Source organism: Felis catus, chromosome A3 (assembly GCF_018350175.1).
Source record: "Felis catus isolate Fca126 chromosome A3, F.catus_Fca126_mat1.0, whole genome shotgun sequence".
Lineage (NCBI taxonomy): Eukaryota > Metazoa > Chordata > Mammalia > Carnivora > Felidae > Felis > Felis catus.
Genome location: NC_058370.1, coordinates 19,168,415 through 19,182,782, shown reverse-complemented (window position 1 = coordinate 19,182,782; position 14,368 = coordinate 19,168,415).

The following is a 14,368-nucleotide window of genomic DNA, read 5'->3' as shown; positions in this document are numbered from 1 at the left end:
TTGAGCGTCCGACTTCGGCTCAGGTCATGATCTCATGGTTCATGGGTTTGAGCCTTGCATTGGGCTCTGTGCTGACACTCTAAGCCTGGAGCCTGCTTCAGATTCTGTGTTTCCCTCTCTCTCTGCCCCTCCCCTGCTCATGCTCTGTCTCTCTCTGTCGCTCAAAAATGAATAAACATTTTTTTAAAAATTTTTTTAAAGAAATAAACCAGACACCAAAATGTATATACTGTATGATTTCAAGTACTTAGAAGTATAAAAGCTGAGACAACTAAAATACCCTTTTAGCAGTCAGAATAGTGGATAACCTTGGGAAATAGTGACCAGGGGGAGTGTGAAAGCTTCTGGGATGCTGACAGTAGGTGTTTGATACACGGACATGCTTAGTTTGTGAAAATTCTTGTGATACGGGCACTTCTCTTGATGTATGTTATACCACTTCCATAAAAGGTTTTTTAAAGTGCTCTCAAGTCATTATAGCACAAATTTAACATTAGGGGTGGTGTTTGGGGGGACAAGGCCTCAATCTGTGATCAAGTTTAGAGATCATTCTAGGGCTGAAGTCTAGGCTCAGCTGAGATAAGGTTTAGGGTGGACCCAGGGTCAAGACCCACCTGTGGCTGGATCACGGCTCACCCTAGCATGAGGGCTTCTCTCTCCCTGACATCAGCTTGACCGCTGCCATTCCCAGGTCTGACCACTTGATGTCTCCACTCAACAAACTGCTGAAGGAGGAGACCAGCCTGGATAGAGCTGCCTGGACCCATAATGGCCCTGAGCTGGGCGAGGTTGGAGGCCACAGCACAGAGCATGCCTGGGAAACACCAGAGAATTAATCCAATTAGAGTAGAGCTGGCCAGTCTGGGGCTGAGGTCCAGGCCACGTGGAACAGTGGGCAGCAGTAGAGGAGAACGCAGAGGCAAGGCCTGCTCACAAGCCCTAGCTTTGTCCCCTACCTCAGTCAACGTTATTTCATTCACTCATTCACTCCTTCATTCATTCATTCATTCAACTATTATTGAGCCCCTGCTCTGGGCCCAGCATTGAGGATTCAAGGAGGGCAAATGGGCCACAGTCCCTGTCATCACAGAGCTCACGTGATACTCACACCTCCTCTCTCCTTTCCTGGTCTCTCTGAACACATCTCCCTGCCCAGCGTCCACACTGCTCTCCAAGCCCAGAAGAACTCCTAGTATTAGCATCCACCTGCCAACAAGCTTCTCAGTTCAAACCACCTCTCCCATTAGGATATGTGTGTCTTTCCCATTAGGATACATGTCCAAAGGGCAGCGGCCTCATCTGCCTTGTAGACCCTGGTGTTCTCAGGGTCTGGCCTGGAGTAGATGACCAATAAATATTTGTTGGATGGAAATGGTTCAAATGGTTTCCTGTGCAACCAAGCAGAACAGAGCAGAAGGCATCTTCTGGTCTGGGGCACCAGGCTCCCCAAATCTTGTGATTCTGAAGGAAGCCTCTGACAGGACGGTTCACAGGGTGGGTGTGAGTGCCTGAATAAGACTGAGAGCTGGAGGTTTCCAGGCCACAGAAGAACAGTGCTGTCAGCCTGGCTCACAGACCCTAGGGCAGTTCCACTTCCCCTTTTTCAAAAGTAAACATGGTGGGGGAGGGAAGGGGCAGGCTTCCGCACCACCCCTGATGGGCCAGCGACCAGGCTGCAGGAACAGGAAATATGAGCCAGCAGAGATTAAGTAGGAGCCAGCTGGGGGTGCCCTGCCTTCCTCAGCCTCTCAGCAGCCTACAAGCCACGTCGACCCAAGCTTGGCAGGTGATAAAGGGCAGATGGACCAGCTGGATTGGGGCCTGCTAGGACCTCGGGGGAAAGACCTGGGGAATGAGGCAGATCATGACTTTGGGGGAAACAGGCCGGAGGGAAGGGGGTGAAGAGCTGGAGCTGTAGGCAGGTGCTACCTAGAAGAGGGAGGAGGGAGTGAGAGCCTGAGACACAGGCTTGGATGGCCACATGGATGCGGGCAGCTACCCTGGACCTTCAGATGACCAGTTTGGGCCTGTTTCCTTGGGCACCAGGGATGGGGGTGTTAGCATGGGGCCTCCAGCATTGGGGTCTTCATTCTGCTGCCCTACGCCTATCCAATCACATCTGCATATGCTGCTCCACGGGGGTTAGAGTGGGCCAGCATGGTCCAATGGAACTTCCTGCAATGATGGAGATGTTCTCCAGCTAGGCCCTCCAGCATGACAGCCACTAGCCACACAGACCAGTAGCTACTATACTGGCCAGCATAGCTCTAGACTCAGCGTAGGATGAGCAAAGTCATCTTTTCTCCTTCTCCCTCTTCCCACACTCACGTTCAATTCTTCCTCTTATCCCTCAAGCTCTCAGTCAATAACCACGTTGTAATGGGTTTGAATTTCACAGGCCATGAACAAAAATGAATATACAAAATTCTTTATTTTTCTATAATTGAAGGTAATATCTATCCCAAGTATCCATTCAGGCTAAATGCAGTCAAGTGAGCGTTTCCTCCCTCTTTTCTCTCAGAGTACCTCTCAGGCTCAGGGCAGGACGGAGTGTATAGGTGGGCCCCAAGCCCTAGGAGGGGGGGCGACATTTGGAGCCTGTGGGGGCCATTGTCCATGCTGGCATCCAGCTACTATAAGTCCATGTCTCATTCATTCAATCGCTTCTTTAATCTCCAAACTTCATCTCTGGGTTCTACCATCCCTACCGTTCCTGCAGGGGCAGGAGGGACAGGCACAGAATCCCTTCTTGAAATGCATCCCAGCATCGAACCCAATTGTTCCCACCTGCCCACACACTCTGCTACTTCCTATCCCTTGTTAAGGGTGATTGAATACCTCCTATGTACCTGGCACATTCTAAGCACTACAAAGCATCTTCCCAGCCACTCGAAGGTAATTACTGTTATCATACCCATTTTGCAGGTGAGAAACTGAGGTACAGATAGGAAATGTGAAAAAACCCACGCAGAAAGCATTGAAGGGCCAGGACTTCAAAATAAATTCCGGATAAACTTACCCAAAAACACTACTTCTGGGAGTTGATCCCAAAAGCTGTGGACAAGATATAGCTTGTTATAGCACTCGTAGTAATAGCAAATGTTTAGGAACTACCCACATGTTCATCAACAGAGGAGTAGGCAAATAAACAGTGGTGCATCTACACAAGAAATACTTTGTGGCTGTAAAAAGGAATGAGAGCTATCTCTATACACTCATAGAGCAATCTTCAGAATACATTGTTTTCTTTTATCTTTTTTAATGTTTTTATTTATTTTTGAGACAGAGAGAGAGCATGACCGGGGAGGGGCAGAGAGAGGGAGACATGGAATCCGAAGCAGGCTCCAGGCTCTGAGCTGTCCGCCCAGAGCCCGATGCGGGGCTCAAACTCACAGACTGAGAGATCATGACCCAAGCTGAAGTTGCATACTTAACCAACTGAGCCACCCAGGCGCCCCCAGAATACATTGTTAAATAAAAGTATATATGATATGTTAGAATTTATGTAAGAAAGGTGGGATATAAATATACATATATACATAAAAAACTTATAGATTTTTTAACTACAGAAAAAAAACACCTTTTTTTTAAGTAGCCTTCACACCCACCACAGAGCCCAACATGAGGCCTGAACTCACAACCCTGAGATCATGACCTGAGCTGAGATCAAGCGTTGGACGCTTAACCAACTGAGCCACCCAGGTGCCCCAACAACAACAACAAAAAACTTAAAACAAAATGATTACCAATGGGAGAGGAAGACCTGGAGGGGAGGGAACAGGTATAGAAGCTATACTTACCTGAATATACCTTATTTTGAAGATTTGGCTATGGAATGGTATAAATGTTCTACATAATTATTAAAGCAAAATTGAATTTTAAGTAAAGTAATCCCTAAAACTTAAAAGCAAAATGAAACAGATGTATCAAACTATGAATTCAATTGGTAGTATAACCACTTAAAAATTTTTTTTACGGGGCGCCTGGGTGGCGCAGTCGGTTAAGCGTCCGACTTCAGCCAGGTCACGATCTCGCGGTCCGGGAGTTCGAGCCCCGCGTCAGGCTCTGAGCTGACGGCTCGGAGCCTGGAGCCTGTTTCCGATTCTGTGTCTCCCTCTCTCTCTGCCCCTCCCCCGTTCATGCTCTGTCTCTCTCTGTCCCAGAAATAAAATAAAAACGTTGAAAAAAAAATTTTTTTTTAATTTTTTTTTTACATTTATTTATTTTTGAAACAGAGAGAGAGCATAAGCAGGGGAGGGGCAGAGAGGGAGACACAGAATCTAAAGCAGGCTCCAGGCTCCGAGCTGTCAGCACAGAGCCCGACGCGGGGCTCGAACCCACAAACCGCAAGATCATGGCCTGAGTCGAAGTCGGACGCTCAAACGACTGAGCCACCCAAGGCTCCCGGTAGTGTAACCATTTAGAAAAGAATTATTTTGAGTAGCTTTAGACACAATAATTTGATTGTCTATTCCTATGGGAATATAGTCAAAGGACATGAAGAAGAGCAAAAAAAGAAAAAGAAAAAGAAAGAAAGGTTTTTAATATTAAAATGTTTCCAGTTATCATATTGTTAATAAAATTGCTATTTTTATACATCAGAGGCTAAAGCAAATAAATCTAATGTTTATTGACTTTAGAAACCAAAACTCTTGGGGGTGCCTGGGTGGCTCAGTCAGGTAAGCATCTGACTTCAGCTCAGATCGTGATCTCACAGTTTGTGGGTTCGAGGCCCACGTCAGGCTCTGTGCTGACAGCTCAGAGCCTGGAGCCTGCTTCAGATTCTGTGTCTCCCTCTCTCTCTGCTCCTCCCCTGCTTATGCTCTGTCTCTCTCTCTCCTTCAAAAATAAATAAAAACATTTATAAAAAGAAAGAAAAAAGAAACCAAAACTCTTGGGCTAAGAGAAAAGAAATATAAAAAGGAAGAAATTTAGTAAAAACTCTGAAAAGGAACTATCAGTGTGAACTCAAGATCTCTTTTTTAAAAATTCTGGGGGCACCTGGGTGGCTCAGTCTGATGAGCATCCGACTCTTGATTTCAGCTTAGGTCATGATCCTAGGGTAGTGGGATAGAGCCCCATGCTGAGTGTAGAAGCTGCCTGAGATTCTCTCTCTCTTTCTCCCTCTGCCCCTCTCCCCTTGCTCCTGCTCTCACACTCTCATGTTCTAAATAAATAAATAAATAAATAAATAAATAAATAAAATCTGTATCCACTGAAAAGGCCTAAAAACAATTACCAATATAGTAGCTATGGGCAACCCTAGGTAAAAAAGTGTGAAAGGTCAAAATACCATTTCCCATAAAAGAACCAGGGCTCCTTGGAGAAATGGCTGCCTTGAGGTCTGGGGCAAAAAAATGTACAAGATAAACCTGGAACATCTTGTCATTCCAGAAAGCAAGGAAGCTATAGGGTCATGTCAAAAGAGCTCAGAAGCCAATGTGAAGAAGGTCTAGCTGGCCAAAGATGAGACTATTTAAGTGACAATATGGTTTAAAATCAAACCAGTTTAAAATCCATGAATTCATATGAAAGAGAGAAAGAAAGAAAGAAAGAAAGAAAGAAAGAAAGAAAGAAAGAAAGAAAGAAAGAAAGAGGGGAGGAAAGGAGGAAGGGAGGAAGGAAGGAAGGAAGGAAAAAGAAAAAGGGAAAGAAAGAGAGAGAGAAAGAAAACCTCATTGGATTTCCCTTGAACATGTTAGGAAACCTACTCATCATTTGAAAATTGGTCAATGAAAAAATCAAGCATTTTCCTACTTTTCCTATATGAACTGAATTTCACTGTAACTGAATCTCATTGTAATCAAATAATTGGTTAGAGAAAAGTTCCCTGATCAAAGTGTTTCTGCTAATAAATGAAAACAAAATTTTAACAATTAGAATTTTGCATTTTGTGTTTTGCAAACTTTAACAAAACATTGGATTTGGGCCACGCTTATCAGTCGCTAGGAGTTTCACAGAAAGAAAGATAAATATGTGATGTGTCTCCTGATACAGGTATACAACGTCACCTGTGAGGTATTTTTGCTGAAAAAACACTTAACCTGACCCTAGCAAGAGTCTAATCACGTGGAATAAAGGGGTTAGGGAGTATATTAAATGATACCACAGGGATACAATTAGCAAAATCCAGAAAGTGGGAAACTCCACAGGACAAATACCTCATTCCTTCAAAAAATAAATTGAAGACAAAGAAAGGGAGAATATCTCCAATTCCTGTCTATTCCACTCCCACACATTCCACTTTATAAAGAGAGAGCGTTTGGGGCACCTGGGTGGCTCAGTCAGTTAAGTGAAAGGCTCTTGATTTTGGCTCAGGTCATGATCTCACAGAGTTCGAGCCCTGGGCCGAGCTCTGCACTGACAGCTTGGAGCCTGCTTGGGATTCTCTCTCTCTCCCCCTCTCCCTCCCTCTGTCTTTCTCTCTCTCAAAATAAATAAATAAACGTTAAATAAAATAAAATAAAATAAAAAGAGAGAAGGGGAGGGAAAACCCATAGGTTGAAAGAGACTTAAGAGACATATCAAACAATGCAATGTATATATTGCAGCGCATCCTATGTTTTAAACTTAGGCAACAACTGCATATATTTCTACACTGACTGCATGTTTGATAATATTAAGAATTTGTTGTTGATTTTTTAGGTGATAATGATTTTGTGGTTACATGTTTCAAGTTCTTTTATTTTTTTATTTAAAAAAATTTTTTTTAACATTTATTATTGAAAGACAGAGAGAGCCAGCATGAGTGGGGGAGGGGCAGAAAGAGAGAGAGAGAGAGAGACAGAATCTGAAGCAGGCTCCAGGCTCTGAGCTGCCAGCACAGAGCCTGACACGGGGCTCGAACTCACAGGCCGTGAGATCATGACCTGAACCAAAGTTGGACGCTTAACCGACTGAGCCACCCAGGTGCCCCTCAAGTTCTTCTCTTTTACAGAGACATAAGGAAATGTTTACAGATGAAATTATATGATGTCTGATACTTGCATCCAAATAGCCCAAGAAAGCAGAGGAACAGATGGGTGTATAATAAGTTCATCCCTGGGTTTATAACTGTTGAAGCTGGGTGATTGGTACATTTCATTATATTATTTTCCCTACTGTTGCGTATACTTAAAATTTCCTATAATAAAGTTTTAAGGGAAAAAAATTAACATTAATTTATTTTTATTCCTTGTGCATTTCTTCTGTCAAAACTACCTCTGAGGCCAAAGGTACTAGTGTAAACCCGAGAACGGTAAAGGAATAAGAGACTTTGTAGAAAGAAAGAAAGAAAGACAGACAGACAGACATGGGCTAATACTCCAAACATTTTTTTAAATTGAGATGGAGTTCACCTGACATAAAATGAACCATTTTTTTTTTAATTTTTTTTTCAACGTTTATTTATTTTTGGGACAGAGAGAGACAGAGCATGAACGGGGGAGAGGTAGAGAGAGAGAGGGAGACACAGAATCGGAAACAGGCTCCAGGCTCTGAGCCATCAGCCCAGAGCCTGACGCGGGGCTCGAACTCCCGGACCGCGAGATCGTGACCTGGCTGAAGTCAGACGCTTAACCGACTGCGCCACCCAGGCGCCCCAAAATGAACCATTTTAAAAATATTCAGTTCAGGGGTGCCTGGCTGGCTCAGTAGGAAGAGCATGCGGCTCTTGATGTCGGGGGTCGTGAGTTCGAGCCCCACATTGGGTGTAGAGATTACTAAAAAAAAATAAATAAACTTTAAAAATATACAGTCCAGGGGCTCCTGAGTGGTTCAGTCGGTTGAGCATCAGACTTCGATTCAGGTCATGATCTTGCACTCGTGGGTTCAAGCCCCGTGTCGGGCTCTGTGCTGACAGCTCAGAGCCTGAAGCCTGCTTCAAATTCTCTGTCTCCCTCTCTCTCTCTCTCTCTACCCCTCCCCTGCTCGTGCTCTGTCCCTCAAGAAATAAAATAAAACATTAAAAATTTTTAATCATATATATATATACATATATATATATAGTCCAGCAGCATTTAGTATATTCACAATATTGTACAACCACCACCTCTGTCAAGTTCCAAAATATTTTTATCTCCCCCAAAAGGACACCCTATACTCATAGGCAGTCCCTCACTCCCCAGCCACTGTCAAAAACCTGTCTGCTTTCTGTCTCCGCAGATTTACCTATTCTAGATATTTCATATAAATGGAATCATATAATATGTGACCTTTTTATGTGAAACTGTGTCCAGCCACACATTTGCCAAGTTCTGTTATGGACCAGGCACTGGCTAAGGACTAGAGATAAGATGGTGAAAGGACAGACGTGATCTCTGCCTTCATGGGGCCTAAGAGACTGCCATTACCCAAATAAATAGTCAACTATCTCATTAAAAATGTGCAGGGGCGCCTGGGTGGCTCAGTCGGTTGGGCGACCGACTTCAGCTCAGGTCATGATCTCGCAGTCGTGAGTTCGAGCCCCACATCGGGCTCTGTGCTGACAGCTCAGAGCCTGAGGCCTGTTTCAGATTCTGTGTCTGCCTCTCTCTCTGACCCTCCCCCGTTCATGCTCTGTCTCTCTCTGTCTCAAAAATAAATAAACGTAAAACAAAAAAAATTTTTTTTAAATGTGCAAATGTTACAGGGTTAAGAACGGACTCTACGGGGCTGGTAAGATGAGGGGGGCTGGCTACTTTGGGGGATGAAGGAAAGCTTCTCAAAAGAAGTGGCATTTCAACTGATCCCTAAAGAATGCCGGGGAATACTCCGGGGGGAAGCTTGGCAAACCTTCCGGCCCAGATCAAAGGGGCAAGCATCGGAAGGTCTAAACAGAGGACTCGTGAAACTCGATGTGTTTGTTTTTGCGGAGGTTTTTATTGACCGAAGCCCACGGTGTACATCCAGTCTCCCTCTTTGTACCGCATAGTTCACTGAGTTTTGGCAAACGCATAACGACATGAGTTCGCCACTACATGTCATACAGAACAGCTTTACTGCCCTAACAATACCCTGTGCTTGACCTAGTTATCCTTCCCTTGTCCCTCCCAGCAGGTCTTTCCACTGTCCCCAGAGTTTCTTTCACCTCTTCCAGAACGTCGTAGAGTTGGAATCAGATGGTACGTAATCTCTTCAGACTGGTCTCTTTCATTTAGCAACACGCATGCAAGGTTCTTCTGTGGGTTTTTTCCTCACATAAAGTTTATCATTTTAACCATTTCTAGGTGCACAGTCCAGTGGAATTCGGTACATTCACACGTCGTGCAGCCACTACCACTGTCCATCTGCAGAACTTAGCTCACTCCTTTTTATTGCTGAATAATATTCCATCGCATGGCTGTGCTATCTGTAGTGCTAGCCACTCGCTTATGGAGAGACTTTTTTTTTTAACGTTTTTTTTATTTTATTTTTGAGACAGAGAGAGACAGAGCATGAACGGGGGAGGGGCAGAGAGAGAGGGAGACACAGAATCGGAAACAGGCTCCAGGCTCTGAGCGGTCAGCACAGAGCCCGACGCGGGGCTCGAACTCACGGACCGCGAGATCGTGACCTGAGCTGAAGTCGGACGCTTAACCGACTGAGCCCCCCAGGCGCCCCAAGATGGTTGTTTTTTTTTTTCAACTTTTTATTTTTTTTATTTTTGGGACAGAGAGAGAGAGAGCATGAACGGGGGAGGGGCAGAGAGAGAGGGAGACACAGAATCGGAAGCAGGCTCCAGGCTCTGAGCCATCAGCCCAGAGCCTGGCGTGGGGCTCGAACTCACAGACCGCGAGATCATGACCTGGCTGAAGTCGGACGCTTAACCGACTGCGCCACCCAGGCACCCCAAGATGGTTTGTTTTTAAATAAGACCACTGGCTTCCATGTGGAGGACCAGCTGGAGGAGGGCTAAGCAGGGAGGCCGGGAAGCTGGGAAGTGGCTAATGCTGTCGTCTAAGCAGCTTCAACTGGGGTAGTCTCTATGGAAGTGGAGAGCAGTGGACAGATAGGAGAGAACGAGCAGGGTAGAACGGGCAGGATCTGAGGACAGATTAGGAGGGTTAGGGAGAGGGAGGAGTTAGGGATGAGGTCCAGCCTTCCAGCTTGGGTGACTGGCTAGGAAGGTGGTGGTGTCACTGACTGAGATGGGGAAATGAGAAAGGAAGGACAGATTTGGGGGAAAACCGCAAGCTCAGCTCTGGAGGCAATGTTTTGATTTTGAAGCGTCTGAGGGATGTCCGAGTAGAAACGTGAAGTGCCCCATCGAACATACGGGTCTAGGGCTCAGACCTCTGTACTCTCCCTTAGCAGACAATCCAGCCAACTGGCCTTAATTCTATTCCTGAAGAGGCCCAGTTTCCTCCAGCCTCAGGACTATGGTGCTGCTGTTCCCTCTGCCTGGAACACTTCCCCTGAGACGGCTCCACAACTAGCTCCTTCTTAACATTCCCATCTCAGGTCAAGTATCACCAAATCAGAGAATCTTTCCTCAGATCCAAGCTGACATCAGCGTAAGGAGTGAGCTAGGGATCCACACTAGGGATCAGGTTTTGCTGCAACAATGCTCCATAAAAAAACAGCTTCCAGAAACTCCATGCTTTCTGAGAAAACATTCATTTCTCACCCAGGGGTCTGCGGGGTGGCCAGGGCTCCTCGGGGCTCCCCCAGCTGAGCTGGCCTGCCTCACCGGTCTTGTCACTCTGGGTCCGGGCTGAAGGAGCCCCTGCTGCCTGGGACTCATGGTTCTCATGGCTGAGGACGGTTGCTCAAGATGGGTGAATGGAATACTCGGTGTCTTGGGGCTGGCCTCTGTCACTTCCACACACATTCTTTTAGCCAAAATAAGTCACATGGCTAAGTCCAATATCAACAGAGGGCGGAAGTATATTCTTTCCACACTGAGGAGGGCTGGAGGAAGTAAATATTTGCTCAACAATAACACAAATTACACAGGACCCCACTTGTTTTCCCCTAGATGGCCATGTTTATGAGTAATCCCCCCATACTCCTAGGAAGTAAGAGTGTGTATGAATGAATGAATGAATGAATGAGGAAATGTACCTTTCAAGGCAGGAAGATTGTCCTCACTCAGTGAGGAACCTGAGGCTCAGATGAGGGAAGTGATTTGCCCAAGGTCACAGAAACCGTCTGTGGTAAGCCCAGCCTGCCTGGCTCCTTAGACTCAGTTCCCTACACAAAGGGAGGGAGCTATTCTCTGGAGCGGGGGCGTCGTATTACCCACTCCGCCCTCTCGCTTGACAGGCGACAAGTACACCAGAGGGTCTTGCTAACTCAATCTCCATTCTTTCTCTGAAGCCAAGTAGGACCTTGATTCGTCATTTCCGGGTCCCAGATCCCTGAATGATAAGTGTGTGGTGAGAGAATGAGTCATCAGTACAATGGTGGCTTTAATTGCTGATGAAGTGTTCTGTGAAATTCTGTGTCCCGCCCCAACTGTGCCTGCCCCTGAGGTACAGACAGTCATCTCTACTCTGCGGGGGCCTCCCCACAATGTCTGACACAGAGTGGGCCACACAACAGAGCTCAAAAACTAGGCGTAGGCATAGGAAAAGTCTGGAAGGACCCACCTCAGATTAACAGTGTGCACCTCTTTCAAAGCAGGATTCCTTAGGACTTTAACTTGCCTGCTTTATATCTTTATGTAACATCTGAACAGGGCACAATGAGGATAAGTTGCTCCTGCAATCAGAGAGAAAAAAAAGGAGTCTGGAAATATTTTAAGTTCCTACTAGCGTGCAAAAAGCTGTCACTTGCTGGTTGGTTGGGAAACTCCTGAAAACCGTCTTCCTTCAGAATCCTATTCCCACATATCGTCAGAAGCCTGTTTTCAGAAACACTGAGTCAATTCCCAACCCGTCCTTCTGTCGGCATGCCAGTGAGCGCCTACCATACGGGAAGAGCTGAGTGAGCCCCCAGGGTGACTGGTGACAGGCTGGGGGACAGGTGGCAGCTAGAGTCAGCGAGCTCTGTGTCCGTGCCTATCGTAGCTGCACTGATGGAGCTGGCCCATGGGCCAGACACTGTGCTAAGTGTTCCACGTGGATTATCACATTTAATCCGCATAACAAGTCAATGTGGTTAGGAGCTATTATTAACCTGTCTTACAGCCGTGGAAACTGAAGTGCAGAGGGGCGAAGAAACTCTCCCAGGGTCACATAACGAGCCGATGGGGGAGCTGACATTTGATTCCAGAGCCTGTGCTCTGGAACCACTACCCCACACAGCCTCCCACTAGGAACCTGTCCGAATTCCACAGGCCGGAAGTGGAAGAATCAATCAAGGCTCGGTCAGCTTCCAAAAGATATGCTCTCTGTTTTGTTTTTTTAAGTGTATTTATTTATTAACGTAATCTCTACCCCCAGCATGGGGCTCGAACCCATGACCCCGAGATCAAGAGTGGCTCACTCCTCGAACTGAGCCAGCCAGGCGCCCAGAAAGATATGCTCTTAATTGCTAAGAGGTCCTTCTCCCTTCCACTTTTCCCTATTTCTGGGTCCAACACAAACATGTTTGGTGACATGGGTCACCTCCCTGAGACTCAGTTTCCACAGCTGGAAATGTAGGAACATTGTTTATCCTGGGGAGCTGAGAGGACAGTTCCTCCCGTGGAACATGGTAGGTATCCAGTTAGGATGTATCTATGTTCTTCCTGCTTTCCAGGAGTTCGGTGCAGTTGGCCAAGTGGACACAGGAGCAAGCCTGTCCCTTGAACTCCATGTCCAATGGGTGCATTAAGTGCTGTGGGGCCAGAGGCTGGGCATGGGATGAAAATGTCAGGGGTTACTGTGTATCCAGAAAACTCAGCTGAGGAGAAGCTGAAGTAAACAAACCCCAGAAGAAGGGGGGGTTACTTCGTCATCCTTCCTGTTTTCCCAGCCTGGCACAGTCCCAAAGCCTCTTAATCTTGTCAGGATTTTGGCCCTTTGCCCCAGGAAGGAGCCGCCAGGAGGCCCGCAGTGAGCCAAGTCTTCAAGGAAGTGATGTCTTCTGTGGGTCAAGAGAAGGAAAGAGGCTTTCTGGGAGCAAGAAGAAGGCAGGGACAGGACCAGGGAGGGTCCAGCTGACAGGCCTCTCCTTGAGCCCGTGAAGAAACTGAGGCTTAGAGTAGGGCAAGGTTTATTGCTTTGCTAGGCAGGGTGGGAGCCAGCAGCCAGTGCAGTCTTCATTTTGTAGTACCGACTGCTCACTCCCTTCTAACTCTAGGGCCACCCAGGAAGGGGGAGCTGCCTTCACTCCCCTTTCCCCCAACTTTTTCTGGCAACATCTCTCCATCGCTGCATTGGAAACTTCAAAAACACTGTTGTGGGCCCATGGGTAGTGAAGGACAAAATGGCAGCTGCAAAGATCATGGTGAGTTTGACCCTGTAGGAAACAGGGATGATAGACCCTCTGAAACAAAGAACCACACTATTCCCCTAGCACCTTCTGTGTGCCTTTGCAATGCCAGGCACATTCAACATGTTACATCATCTGATCATCACACTGATTCTGGGAAGTAGATCATGTCCCCACCTTGCAATGAGGAACCTCAGACTCATAGGGTAGCTGTTTCGTGTCAACTCTCCTTCACCATGGAACTCCCTTCTGAGCTCAGACCTCGATATCCACTTCGCCTCGGGCATCCCCATCTGTACACCCCCACACCTCCCCAACTCAACTGGAACGATCCTAAACTCACCATCTTCCCTTCCCACAGCCTCCTGTGGTCCCATCACCGCCTCACGACTCAGAAACTAGGATATCAGCCTGGACTCCACCCCTCCCCTGGTCTCATCTCCAAGTAGCAGCCTGGACCAGTGGTCCTAGCTCTGACCCTATTTCCCACACACTGGGTTTCCTTACTTCCATGGTTTGTGGTATAGTCCAGACCTTCATCACCTCCCTCCTAGATGACTCCAACAGCTTCAGAATCAGCCATTCTGCCTTCAGTCTGTCCTTACCCCCATCTATGTCTCATCCAAATATCAGGGAGATCTTTCTAAAATGCAAATCTGCCTAGTCTCACCCAACTGAAAAGCCTTCAGTGCCGTCCCAATGTCCTCAAGACAGACCCCTTACTACAGCTTCCCAGGCCCCCCAAATCTTGGCCCATGCTGCCTTCTCTGTTCTCCACTCCCATGCCTCAGCCCTCCTGGAATACCCACAGTTCCTCTTTCACTTCAAGGACTAGGCACATGCTATTTTCACTGCCTTCCTCAGGCTAACTCCTTCTCATCTTTCAGGTCTCAGCTTTGTCACCACTTCCTGACCACCCCCCCTTCCCCCCCCCCCCCCGTAAGCTTTGTGAGCTGTCCCTTCAATGAATTCCCGCAGTTCCCCTGAACTTCCTCCATGACGCTACCAACCCCTCCCCCCCTCCATGTGCCAACTAAGCCTTCATGACCGGCAGGGAAGGCTAGGGCAGCAC